Below are 13,794 nucleotides of genomic sequence, written 5' to 3' on the forward strand. Positions count from 1 at the left end.
CCTCTTAGATTTTTATTTTATGGTGCAGTTCTTGTGTATTATATTGACTGAAAGTCTGGAGTAAAATATAATAAAAAACTTTTTTTTTAAAAGAAAAGAAAAGAAAAGAAAAACAGTGCAATAGGCTGATTGGGTTTTAGCATTTTCTTACGTGGCATGCTCCTATTGGGGCACTATCTTTTAACACGTTGCAGTCATTCCACGTCAGCGTCACAAAATCTCAATTTTAAATTTAAAAACGCGTCGTCTAGCCACGTCAGCTGAAACAAAATTCAAAGCGGGCCCCTACCGCCCACTTAAAAAGGGTTTCCCTTTCCCCCTTTGTTTTTGACAAAGTTGAAAACAATGCAATGGGTTCTGGACACGTGTAAATCATTCATCGAGTTAACACTTGCCTGTCTATTTTTTGGCCCTTTCTCATCTCTTTTCGGATCAAGCCACGTGTCCCTTGTAGTGGGGGAATTCCCTTTTTTTAATTTTTATTTTTTATATCTGTTTTGTACTTTTTTATATTTTTTAATTAAAATTTTAAAATCGGTACACGTATACAAGAGATAAAAGGTCGCTTCTGCACCTTTTGTGTCTTTCGGTGTGAAAAGAGTAAACTGATTATTGCAGTAGTATTAATTTAACATGATATTTTAATTTATAGGGTAAACTATGTATTTAGTACCTAAATTATCACTCTGATTCTTTTTTAGTATCTAATATTTTAAGTTTTTTAAAATCATACTTAATATTTAGTTTTTATTTCATTTTAGTACCCACCGTTAAAAACTTAATATGTTTAGTACTTAAACTATCAATTTTGGTTTGTCTTAGTACCTAAACTTTCAAAATTTTTTAAAAATTTTACGTTAAATTTTGAGTGGGGGTACTGAAATGAAACAAAAATAAAAAAAAATTAACGACGAAATACTAAAATGAAATAAAAACTAAACTTTAAGTATGCTTTTGAAAAAAATTAAAGGTTTAGACTATGCTTTTGAAAAGAATTAAAGGTTTGGATACTAAAACGAGCCAAAATGATAGTTTAGGCACTAAACACATAATTTACCCTTATTTATGTTATGAGACTTCAATTTAATAATAAATATATATATATATATATTTTAAAATTTCAAGTCTAGACAATGATTTTAAGAATTTCTTTTTGCAATTTTAACTAGGAAGTTTTATAATAGATTTTAGTGATGATATAAGGTGCGAGATCATAATAATTATTTATAGATTAATAAATTAAATAAATATAACTAATCGATCATAAATTTAATCTTGACAGATTACATAAACATGCTATATATCATATCAAATAATTGTACCTTCTCAAGAGGAGTAAGGCTATTTATTTAGAATGTATTTTATTTATGATTATAATTATGATATTATCTCCAATATTTGTTTATCATATTCAATAAATAATTTAGATAAATAATGAAATGTATGATAATTTCTTTATTTTATTCGTTGGAAAATTGCATGGGCCAAGAGTAATATGTTGATTAAAGTTATATTAGAATAAATAAGTGGTCGGTGTTACGGTCTAACAAGCATGCCTTTTCAAAATAATATATATCTTTGAAATTAATTAAGATTAAATTAAGCTAAGCTTTTGATTGGGATATTTGTAGAAATAGTTTGGCTAAAGACAATACTTAAATAAATATACATTTTTTGGCTGAGCTTTAGATGTTAAAAACAACGTCGTATCGGTATTTTTACAGGGATTCGATAAATAAATTAGTGAAAATTATTTTTTGTTAAATACTTTACATTTAATTTTTATCAACATAAACAAGTTATTTATTAATTTTGTGATGTATATTTTAAATTTTTTTATTGAGTAATTGAAGATATAATTAATATTGTGATACATTTTTTGTGACACATGGCAGTGTGTTTTTATAGATAGAGAAAATAACCTCAGTGACCAAAAATCACATATAATATATGATTTTAATCAACTTTTTCCGGATTTGCCAAAATGACCAACAAAATCGCAATGCGATCGCTAATTCGCAACGCGATTTCCATTATCGCAAATTCGCGTTGCATTTCGCGTTGCGATAGTTGAAAATCGCGTTGTGATCTACAGTGTCGTTGCGATTTTCCCAATTCGCAATGCGAATAAGTAAATCGCAACGCAAATTGGGAAAATCGCAATGCGATACTGACTATCGCAATGCGATTTTGTACTATCGCAATGCGATTTTGTACTATCGCAATGCGATACTTACTATCGCAATGCGATAATACAAAATCGCAACGAGATACTGACTTTCGCAACGCGATACTGACTTTCGCAACGCGATTCTGACTTTCGCAACGTGATAATACATAATCGCAATGCGATTTTCTAAGCGCCATTAGTATCCTGGCCAAGTATTTTATTTTTAAATTCCAAACACGAATATTAATATATTGGAACACTGAACCGTCCACAGTATATCCCGTAATCGTAACTCATAACCTAAAACCTAAAATCACAACTCAGTCACATCTCCATCTCTCACTCTCTCACCCATCTCCGACGAAATCCGTCCCCATCTCCGGCGAAATCCGGTCTATCTCCATCTCTCAGAGCCACCCTCACAATCAGAAATGGAAAATCAACCAAATCAACCAACGAGGGTTAGTTTTTTAATTATTTTCTTTTTGAAATTTTTGCATTATTATTAGGTTTTTCATATTGAAATTGATGATAAGTTTACTGGTAATTTCAATAATAGATTAACCATTTCACTTAGATTGCTTATTAAATCAACCGAGAATCGCAACGCGAAATGAAAATCGCAACGCGATTTTAGTTTCGCGTTGCGATTCTCTCGTTGCGATAGTCAAATTCGCGTTGCGATAGTCATTTTCGTGTTGCGATTTTCATTTTCAGAAACTATTCTTCTTCTGCAAATTGAAACTTGAATGAATTGTATTACTTCAACCAAAAAACAAAGACAAATACGAAATTCACAGTGTTGCAAATTTAAGTTTGAAGAATAAACTACTACTCTTTATGTTTATTATTGTTTTTGGTATATCTTCACAGTGTAGTTTTTGGTATATCTAACTTAGTATGTTTATTGTTTTTGTAGAACTTTTATTCGGCTCAATTGACCTTAAGAAATAAAGTCAGCCTGGCCAAAACAATTGCGTCGAAGCTTTCACCTGCACAAAGAAAAATGTTTGAGGATACATGCTTCGGGCCATGGCTGAAAGTACAACATCCCGGTGGAGATGCGATGTTGACACACCTGTTTCTTCAAACCATGACTAGCGATCTACCAGAGACTATACAACGTCGTGATGAAGAGATATTGTTTGATTTTCCACCGGGCGTATATGTGTTTTAGGCGGGAGGAGTTTTGCTTAATCACCGGTCTACGCTTCGAACACGATGATGTAGGTCAGTACACTAGACACATTACCCGCCCATCATGGCTATCCCGGGTTTTTCCTGAGCTGGAGAGGCCGAATCTACACGTAGAAGACCTGACAAGATTGTTGAATAAGAAAGATGGTTTTACTCGGATGGATGACGTCGACGTTGTCCGAGTATGCCTTCTAATTCTTTTGCATGCCGGCTTTTTAGGCAGAGAGGCCAGACAACCTATTCCAAATGATCTAATCAAATTGGTAGAAGACCTAAATGCGTGGAACCTGTTTCCGTGGGGCTCGTATTTATGGAAAGCTACATGGAATAAGTTATCGTCTGCCTTGGATGATCGAAAAAGTTTGCATGGCGATGGTTCCAAATACACTTTGACAGGCTTTATTTGGGCCTTTAAGGTAAGAATTTTTATATAATGTTTCCAAAATTATAAGTAATTATTTAACAATTACTAATGTTTTGTTATTATATTGTTTGTAGATTTGGATATTTGAGGTCTTTCCCGCCATGAAGACATATGCAATAAAAACTTCAAATGATATTCCCAGGGCTATTTCCTGGAAGAGGAAACAGACCTTGCAATGGGAAGATTTACTACGGTATACGACAATAAATAATGTAAGTTAACATAAATACTACCATATGTTTATAAACAAGTTATTACTAGTACACATTTAACTTTGTTTGAGTTTTATATTGTTAGGAGGCCAACACTCCTCTACAGAGGCTGACACCCACGGAAGCTGAGCTTGCCACTGATTAGTGGCAAGCTAGTAAGCGTTTTTTTGATGGAATGGTTGATGAGCAGCCTCCACTTCGGGAGCCATCACCTCGCCCAGAGCTATCACCTCACCCAGAGCCATCATCTGATCGACCCGACTATACACTTCCACAATGACAGCCATCACCTATTCTGTCACATCATCGAGCCTCTTCTCCACCATCACCGCAAGATAGGCGACCGGCAAAGATGCCACGACGTTTATCTCCCTGTTCTCCACCTCCACCTCAACGGGATGAGTTAGGGGAATTACGTGATGAGGTCAATGCCTTGCGTGAGGAGGTCGGTACTTTACACAAAGGCGATGATGCATGGCGTGTTGATGTGTCTGCATTACGCGGTGAGGTAGCCGCTCTACGTGAGATGGTAGCATCGTTGCAGAATGAGGTTCATACTCTATGCAACGAGGTAAGTTTAAGATTTTTCATACTCGTAATTCATTCGGTTGCTGCCAATACTGCTAAACTGTTTTTGTTAGTATTTGTTTTTGGTTTTGTTTTTGTCTTTTGGTTGAAGTAATGCAATCCATTCAAGTTTCAATTTGCAGAAGAAGAATAGTTTACTTTCGCAACACGAAAATGACTATCGCAACGCGGAAATGGCTATCGCAATGAAAAATGAAAATCGCAACGACAAAATCGCAATGCGAAATGAAAATCGCAATGACAAAATCGCAACGCGAAATGAAAATCGCAATGCGATTTGTGTTTCGCGTTGCGATTTTGTCGTTGCGATTTCATTTCGCATTGCGATTTTGTCATTGCGATTTTCATTTCGCATTGCGATAGCCATTTCGCGTTGTGATAGTCATTTTCGCATTGCGATTTTAAGTTTCGTGTTGCGAAAGTAAACTACTCTTCTTCTGGAATATTTATATATGTTGTCCTTTTAAATGTTTATATAAGTGCTTACTTCTGGAATGTTATCTGAGCATTTTGTGAACTATGATAGAATAATGACTTGGGTGAATACAATGCTAGTTTGAAACATATTTGTCTTTGTTTAATATCATGTCTGTTTATTTACTGATTTATGTATTAATTTTTTTTAGCGGCCCGATAAGGTGGATGCTTTACGTCGGGTTTTCCTTGCACGACGGAGTTCACGCATCAGACGGCGTGGACGTGCTATTACGTCTCCGTTCACCCCAATGGTGTGAAGACTCCGCAAGAAGAACCCCGACTCACCTGTCATCCCTCAAGAGTCCCCTCCAATCGTTCAAGAGGCCCCTATCCTCCCTCAAGAGTACCCCCCACCGTTCAAGAGGCCACTGTCATCGTTGAAGAGGTCCCTCCCACCATTCCAGAGCCCGATTCACACGGGGTAATATATCGAAGTATTGAGAAACCCCCACCGGTTCCGGACATGATGGATGAGAGTTGGCTCTCGTATGAGTTACCGGCTAGTATCCTTCCGGTATCTGAAGTGGAGATGAGACAACTACCGGAAACAATTGTGGATAATACCCTTTAGGCTAAGACCGCAGTTGATTTTTATCTACATGAGCGGAGCCAAGGGTGTTACACTGACATAAGCAAACTCAACGATGAAATGTTTTTGATGCTTGATCGGTCTTGGTGGGGTGTGCTATTAGGGGTTGAAGACAGTGGCTATTTCGATGGGGAGGTAAGTCTTATATTTGTCTTATATATGATTTTGATTAATTTTTTTAAAAATTAATGTAATTCACTAATATATGTATTTTTTTGTAAAACGGCATATCGATGCGTGGGTGTCACGTCTACTAATAATAAGGAAGCTTAGGAAAAATAAAAAAAAATCGTGATATACAATAATGCCGGCGGCTTTTCACGCAATTCACTTGAAGAATCAACGAGATGAATCATTTTCGTTGGGCAATGGACAAGTTAAACTTTATCCTGCATGGTGGGAGGTCGATAAGGTTAGTGTTTATTTTTTAAATTTTTTAAAGGTGTTCATAAATAAGTGCGCAAATAAATGAATTATTACTTATGATTGCAGGTGTTTATCCCTGTTTTGGAACGTCGTCATTGGCTTCTCGTCCAACTTCAGCTCCCATCCCTGAAGATAATAGTGTATGACAGCATGATAAATTACATATAACTGTCTGATTTGAGAGATATGATCAAGGGATGGAGCTCTCATTTGGCTAAATTCTTGGATGGGATTAATTATTAGACTCATTCTGAACACAAGAAGCCAAAAAAGTTCAGTGTCACAGTTGTCAGAGACGAGACCGCGCCACAACAATCGCCTGGAGCCAGAAGGGATTGTGGTCCTCTCGTATGCTTGTGCTTGGCGCGTTTGACGACGGGAAGCACAGAGTTTCTACCTCCCACCGATAGAGATAGAGCTGTAGTAGGCTTGTGGTTTCGGCATTATATGGCTAGAGCAATATATTCGAGATGCTGCCTACCTGCATCCGCCTTATGAAAGTGTCCATTGTTAATTGGTAAGTCAAATGCAAGTTTTGTTAACATATATACTCCTTTTGGTTTGAAAATGTTTGGTTAAGTACCTAGAATTCAATAATTTGCTGTTTGTAGGTTTTAGATGTGTAGGAAGTCTTGTTTGAGCAAATGTTTGGTTTCTGCAGGTTAATCCTTAAGTGAGCTGCGTGAAATGGATGTACGGGGTCACAAAGTTGTTGATTCATTGATTCAAATATTTATGAAGAAATAAGAATTATTATTATTTTTTGATTGTTTAATTGATTTGTAAAAGATGATTTGTAAATGTTGATTTGTTTAGTTGATGTGTACATAATTCTTATTTGTGCTTGTTTAATTGATTGAAATGTAATAGTTGATTTGTTGATTTTCAATCTGCATTATGTTGAAGGCAAAACAGACTATCGCAACACGAAACTGACTATCGCAACGAGAGAATCGCAATGCGAAATGAAAATCGCAACGAGAAAATCGCAATGCGATTTTTATTTCGCATTGCAATTTTCTCGTTGCGATAGCCATTTTCGCGTTGCGATAGCCATTTTCTCGTTGCGATAGCCATTTTCGCGTTGCGATAGTCAAATGAATGTCTAACACCATGAACATTCTCTCATGACCCTCCAAAACACAAATCTATCCAAACATGATCAACATTAGATGATTTCATGGTTGTAAATTAATTTACTAAACAAACGAGCTGCGAAACTAAGACCTGTTGCCGGATGGGGAAGGATGTAGGAACGGATATAGGAACGGATGTCGCCAGAGAGAGTGAAAGATGGAGATGGAATGAGTTGCGATTTAGGGATTTAGGTTATGAGTTGTTGCTGCTGCGTAGATATATACCCAAAAAATTTGTGTTGCGAAACTAAAACCTGTTGCGAACTTTGAAAATCGCATTGCGATTCTGTATTATCTCGTTGCAAAAGTCAGAATCGCGTTGCGAAAGTCAGTATCGCGTTGCGAAAGTCAGTATCGCGTTGCGATTTTGTATTATCGCGTTGCGATAGTCAGTATCGCATTGCGATTTTCCCAATTCGCGTTGCGATTTACTTATTCGCATTGCGAATTGGGAAAATCGCGACGACACTGTAGACCATCGCAACGCGATTTCAAACTATCGCAACGCAAAATGCAACGCGAATTTGCGATAATGGAGATCGCGTTGCGAATTAGCGATCGCATTGCGATTTTGTTGGTCATTTTGGCAAATCCGGAAAAAGTTGGTTAAAATCGTATATTATAAGACATTTTTAGTCACTGAGGCGATTTTCTCTTATAGATATCATCCCTTCATTTTTATTAGACTATTTTTTTTATCATATTTTAAAGGATAAACTACACATTTAGTATCTAAATGATCAGTTTTGGTTCATTTTAGTACTTAAATTTTTAATGATTTCAAAAATCATGCCTAACATTTAGTTTTTGATTCATTTTAGTACCCATCATTAAAAACTTAACTCATTTAGTACTTGAACTATCAGTTTTGGTTTGTTTTAGTACATGAACTTTCAACTTTTTTCAAAACTTAACATTGAATTTTGAATAGAGATACCAAAATGAAAAAAAAACTAAACTTTAGGTATGGCTTTGAAAAAAACATGTTTTACTTTTTGGCCGCAGTTATTTAGGTGGTATCCCGAGATTGAAGAGATCGAATTCCTCCCGAGAACACACAAAATAAAGATATGAACTAAGTAAATAGAAATGGAAAAGAGATGTTTCTAATTCATCAAAATCATAAGCTTTTTCTGCATCCATATGATATACTGAAGTGGATCGCATTTGCCCGTATAATGAAATCAGATCTCGATCCATGAGTCCCATGAAGGTAAGAACTCAAATCGAAAGTTTAGATATTAAAACAGACTAGAATCGATAGTTTATGTACTAAATTTATAAATTATCTTATTTTAAAAATACAATAGTTTGAAGTTTGTGGGCTGGGATTATGTTTAGATTTGGGTCGTGAATTTGAGGCAAAATTTGGGGTTTGCTTCCAAGCATGACAAACGGACCTAAACATAATTATTTTTCACATGTAATACTTGTTTTCATTGATTTTGTCATGTGTTTACATATTTTAATTAATCGATAATAGAAATTATGTAAACGTAATTATTTGAACCCAATGCTTCTAAAAAGTACAACATCTTCTCTTACTATTAAAGTCATTTGATGGGTTCAATAATATCTTAAGAGACCACTTATTTTATTTATTAAAAATAAATTTAATTCGGATCAAAACTCGTTAAATCGGAATAAAATTGTCATCCATAAGTATACATGACGAAACTCTAGAAGGTTCATAAGCGTGTTATATGGATGAAGAGGAAGAAAAGTTGAGACTCCGAAATAAGAGCGGACAACATATTTCTTCATTTTTACACTAAAATGTAAAAACAGATAAAAGTTTAGTTTCCGATTCAAAAGATATTAAAATGTGTTGTACATGAGAGTATGCTCAATCAAGAGTGAATTTTTCCTTCCCTTTTGCTCTGGAGTTCCCTCCAACTTCCCTCACTACAAGAGAATCAAATGCATTGATTACTAAATGATTTTAGGAGTTAAGGAGGGTTTAAAAACACTTCTTAAGACTAGAAATATATTAAAAATGGGTTGGAACCATCTAGTTTCTTAAATCCTACTAAAACTCGTTCTTGAAAACTATGGTGAAATGGATGGTTTGAGAGCTTGAACCAAAGCTTGAGATGCAAGGGTTATGATTCTTACCTTTACCTTGTAAGGGAGGAGAAAAGCGGGAAGAAAAAGATATAAAGAAGACAAGGAATGAAGAAAATGATGAAGCTTTCTCAGACGGTGATATCACCCATTTAATGATATTCAACTTTATTTTGAGCAAGGGTAAAATTGCTTCCTTCGTCCCTCCAGTTCTGACTACAAATTAAAAACACCATTTTTATTTACTATAGGACAAAATCCAAGCCCAATTTCACTTGTGTTTGGCTCAAAGCTTCCTACAAGCTAGAGATTTAATCCAAGGCATATCCCGGGTTAACCTAAAACTTCTAACCCGAGATTCGGAGCATTACAATTTTTACTACTAAAATCACCTGATATGAGTTCTTGGTACTTACGATAGTAAACCAAGTATCATAATAATACATAGAATAATAATTCAGATATAACAATTATTAACAATATTAATCCAAACACCATAAATTCATAAGAATACATAAAATGTTAAGTCAAGTACTATTTTAGATATTTATATATATCATATCGAATATTTTATTAAAACAAATATATTATATTAAATAGCTTAAAAGGATAGATACTACGTGTAACATCCTCAATATCGGGTTAGTGACTAAATTGTATAGTCTCAGAATTTGGTGGTTAAAATAAAATGAATGAATAGTATAAAGATTTATATGTAAATTATTGTGTAGGATAGAATTGAAAGGAAGAAGGAATGGAAGAACAATAGAGTATTTGCAAGGAAAAATAATTAAAGAAAGGATAAGTATAGATATAAGGATACACGTGGGTGGAAGGGGAGAAAACACCCAAGGCTTCCAGAGTTCTCTTCTTTTTCTTTCTTCCTTGTGCGTGTGAACCAAAGCAAAGGTAAGATTTCTGATTATTGAGTTTCTTGTTAAATTTAATATTGAGTTTTGATTATTAGATGATAACTAAGCTTAAAGAAAGCTTAAGTTATCTTAACATCAAAGGATGATGGAGTTAGGAGATATTTAAGATTTGAAGTTCTTAAATGAAATCTTGGAATAGAGTTATAACTAGAATTGAAAGTTAAATTTGACTTGTCATCAATCTAGTTAAGATATACGAAGTGTTAAAAGCGGAATTCAAACATGTTGAATTATTGATGTAATTCTTGAATTACATATGAAGGATATAATTTGAAGATTTAAGATGAAATAAATGAGTATAAATTGGTTTAAGGATGTGTACTATAGTTAAGAATGAAAAAGAGGATTAAACATGAAGGATTTAATCCAAAATGAATGAATTTTTGGGTTCAAAAAGAGGATTCTGGGCAGAGTGCATCGATGCATATTTATAGTGCATTGATGCATCAAGGTTAAAACCCAGAAAGTGTTTGAAGGTGTATCGATGCACAGGTAGTGCATCGATGCACTCTTTTAAAATAAAAAGATCGAATGCAATTAGTGCATCGATGCATAAGGCATGCATCGATGTATCCCATTAATAATAAAACATCGAATGCATTTTATGCACCGATGCACAAGTAGTGCATCGATGCATACCTTCATTAAAAGAGGAAATTGACATTTATCTTAATTTAAAGAGTGAACCATTAGAGTATATTAGCTATAATACTGATATAGATACATGTGTGATTATGTAGATACTAAAAGTAAGCTTATTCCGGAACGATCAAAGGATTAGAATCGAATCAAAGCAAAGCTAAGGTGAGTGCATACTATATGTATAGTATAATGGAATAAGACTTGTGATAAGTCTAATTTCTATATTGATTTTTATAGTACAATAGTTTTGAGCATGCATACATGATAATTATTGTAATACATGCATAAGGCATATATATATTCATGTGATTGGATAAATGATGTATATATATGAATAGATTCAAATACACATGTGATATGATATGTGATATGAGAACATGACATGAGCTACATGATCACAAGAGAAATGAAATGAGTACATGAACACATAAAATATAAGAATAATGCCCATAGTATACGATATGAGAGCTATAGGTGTAACTGGCATGCCAAGAGTCGAGGGTATAATAGTCCTTCGGGACGTAGTCCTTCGAGATGTAGTGGTCCTACGGGACATAGGGGTCCTACGGGACATATATGACAGTCCTTCGAGACGAATACTGAACTAAGGTTCGGTACCCCATGAGGGAATTGATACGAGCTGTGGTGACAGCATTAGTGCACAACCTCAATGCACTCACATACCTCTATTCTCAATAATATACATGGGCAATTGAAATACAAAGTAAAGTGAAAGTGGTACAAGAAGGTAAGTTTTGTACATACATGATATGATTATATATGTTATTGTGTAATAAATACATGTATATTGAAATGTCATGAAGGAAATGGTAAGAATGCATATTCATGAAGATATTGTTGCATATTCATTTATTGCCTCACTAAGTCTATGACTTAGCGTGTAAGTGATTTACACGTAGGTACCAAGAAATAAGAAGATTCAGAATAGCAGTTACAACAACGTTACTAAGAAGTTAGATCAGAAGTAATTGACAAAGTAGGTATTTTGTTGTGTATAAAGTGTTGGTATATAATAAGTGGTTAATTACGAATGCTCTGATCGATTTTGTATTAAGTGGTATCTTTTATATAAATTAAAGTATTTTGTTTTAATGAAAGTTTTAATTTCCCGGGATTTTTCTTTAAGAATCAAAGTTTGAAAAGTCAATGTGACATCTCGGACTTGTATTCGGGTCGAATATGAGTTAGGGGTGTTACACTACGTTTATTATTTTTTAAAACTATAGGTACCAAAAGGGCATTTACTTCTAAACGAAAACTCTACTCCTCAAGTGAGAAGAAGAAAAACCCAAAATGGGCAATTTCTGTTGATAATGCATGAATCACAGGAATGCAGCATTCAGACACCAATAGACCGTATTTACAAGAGCAAGTCAAGAAACCATGAGACTCCATTGAAGCATATTTCGAACACAGCATTTTAGGAACATAAAAATAGTTGTAGATTTGTGCTAAGTTTCACACTTCAAAGGTTAAAGGACTGAACTACAACATTGTTCCACCAGACAAAACAACGAAGAGAGAACGTCCTGTAGAAAAGTAAAAAAGAAAACTTCATGGCATGCTTCACCATATAAGAAGCAACCCTTGTTCATCAGCTGCAGTCAAGGTATGCTTCCTTTAGAAAAATGATAAATAGAAATAGAATCTGAAAGTGGAAAAGAATAAATTAAGAAGCAAAAGGGACAAGAAAATTGAATCAGCATACAACAAAAGGGCATCTTATCCAGAACGGGGTCCTCCTGGTCCATGACGCTCATACGGTCCAGAACGTTCACGATTATATCTGTCACTACCAGATCCCCCTCGACTACCAGCATCTCTGCTACGCCCACTAAACCGATCTCCATTTCGATCAGGACCGTAACGACCACTGTCACTGCCACCATAACAATCCCCCTTACCACCATACTTGCCTCCCCTAGCCCCCATCACTAGGACACTCCCTAGCAAAATGTCCACGTTTCCCACACTTAAAACACTCCCCACCATTGGATCCACGACCGCCATCATAGCCTCTGTCACGATCACGGCTACGGTCATCATCATAATCTCTCCCTGACACTTGTTGAGGCTTAGCTCTATCAACAGTTATATTCCGCCCATCCAAATCCATTCCAGTCATTGCTTCAATAGCTTCTTCCATTGCTGCTTTCTCATCAAAAGTGAAAAATCCAAATCCTCGAGAACGGCCAGAAAACCTGTCAACAGCTACCTGAATCAAACAAAAGTTCTCCGTCACATAAAGTTGATGATTGACTAAAACATCTAGAAAATAACGAGAAGTGTGAGCCAAACCAAGAAGGCAAAGTATCAACAAGTGTCGAAAAAATAATAAAGTACATGGCAGTTAATGAATTATCATTTTTAAACAAATAATGCTATTATGATTACTAGTTTGTTCCATAAAACATATTACTGTCACCAAGAGTATGTAAGTCTTTCAGCTTTTGAATTGCCTTCAATCTAAATTGGAGAATAAACTGACATCCGGAGGTAGAATGAATAGTTACAAAAATGTCACATGACTATTCATTTGTTCAAAATTCGTTTTTTTTCGTTAAAAATTGATGGTTGTCTGAGTTGGACGTGAATATGTTGATTAGGATATGATAGTCGTTTGAGATTATGAGATCATACTTATCATTTTTCAGTCAGCAATTAACATCCGATGTAGACTCTCGTTAGTTTTTTAACGAAAAATGATTAGTTTGGAACATATGAATAATCAGGTGATCATTTTATAATTTTTAATAGCTGAGGATTCAACAAAGTAAGATCCTATAGTTGAGAGATCTTTTTTTTAACTTTTAATAATTAAATAAATTAACAAAATAATATTCTACAATCGATGAATAATTTGTAAAAGGGCCTAAATAATAATAATAATAATAACAATAATAATCTAATTCTAAT

At 34.7% G+C, this 13,794-nt stretch overlaps 1 pseudogene; it reads right to left on the minus strand.

Annotated features, from left to right (window-relative positions):
- Window positions 1-12,251: 12,251 nt before the first annotated feature.
- On the minus strand, window positions 12,252-13,414 carry LOC120215777 (annotated as a pseudogene).
- Window positions 13,415-13,794: the final 380 nt, after the last annotated feature.

Source organism: Hibiscus syriacus, unplaced genomic scaffold (genome assembly GCF_006381635.1).
Source record: "Hibiscus syriacus cultivar Baekdansim isolate YM2019G1 unplaced genomic scaffold, ASM638163v2 tig00110156_pilon, whole genome shotgun sequence".
Classification (NCBI taxonomy): domain Eukaryota; kingdom Viridiplantae; phylum Streptophyta; class Magnoliopsida; order Malvales; family Malvaceae; genus Hibiscus; species Hibiscus syriacus.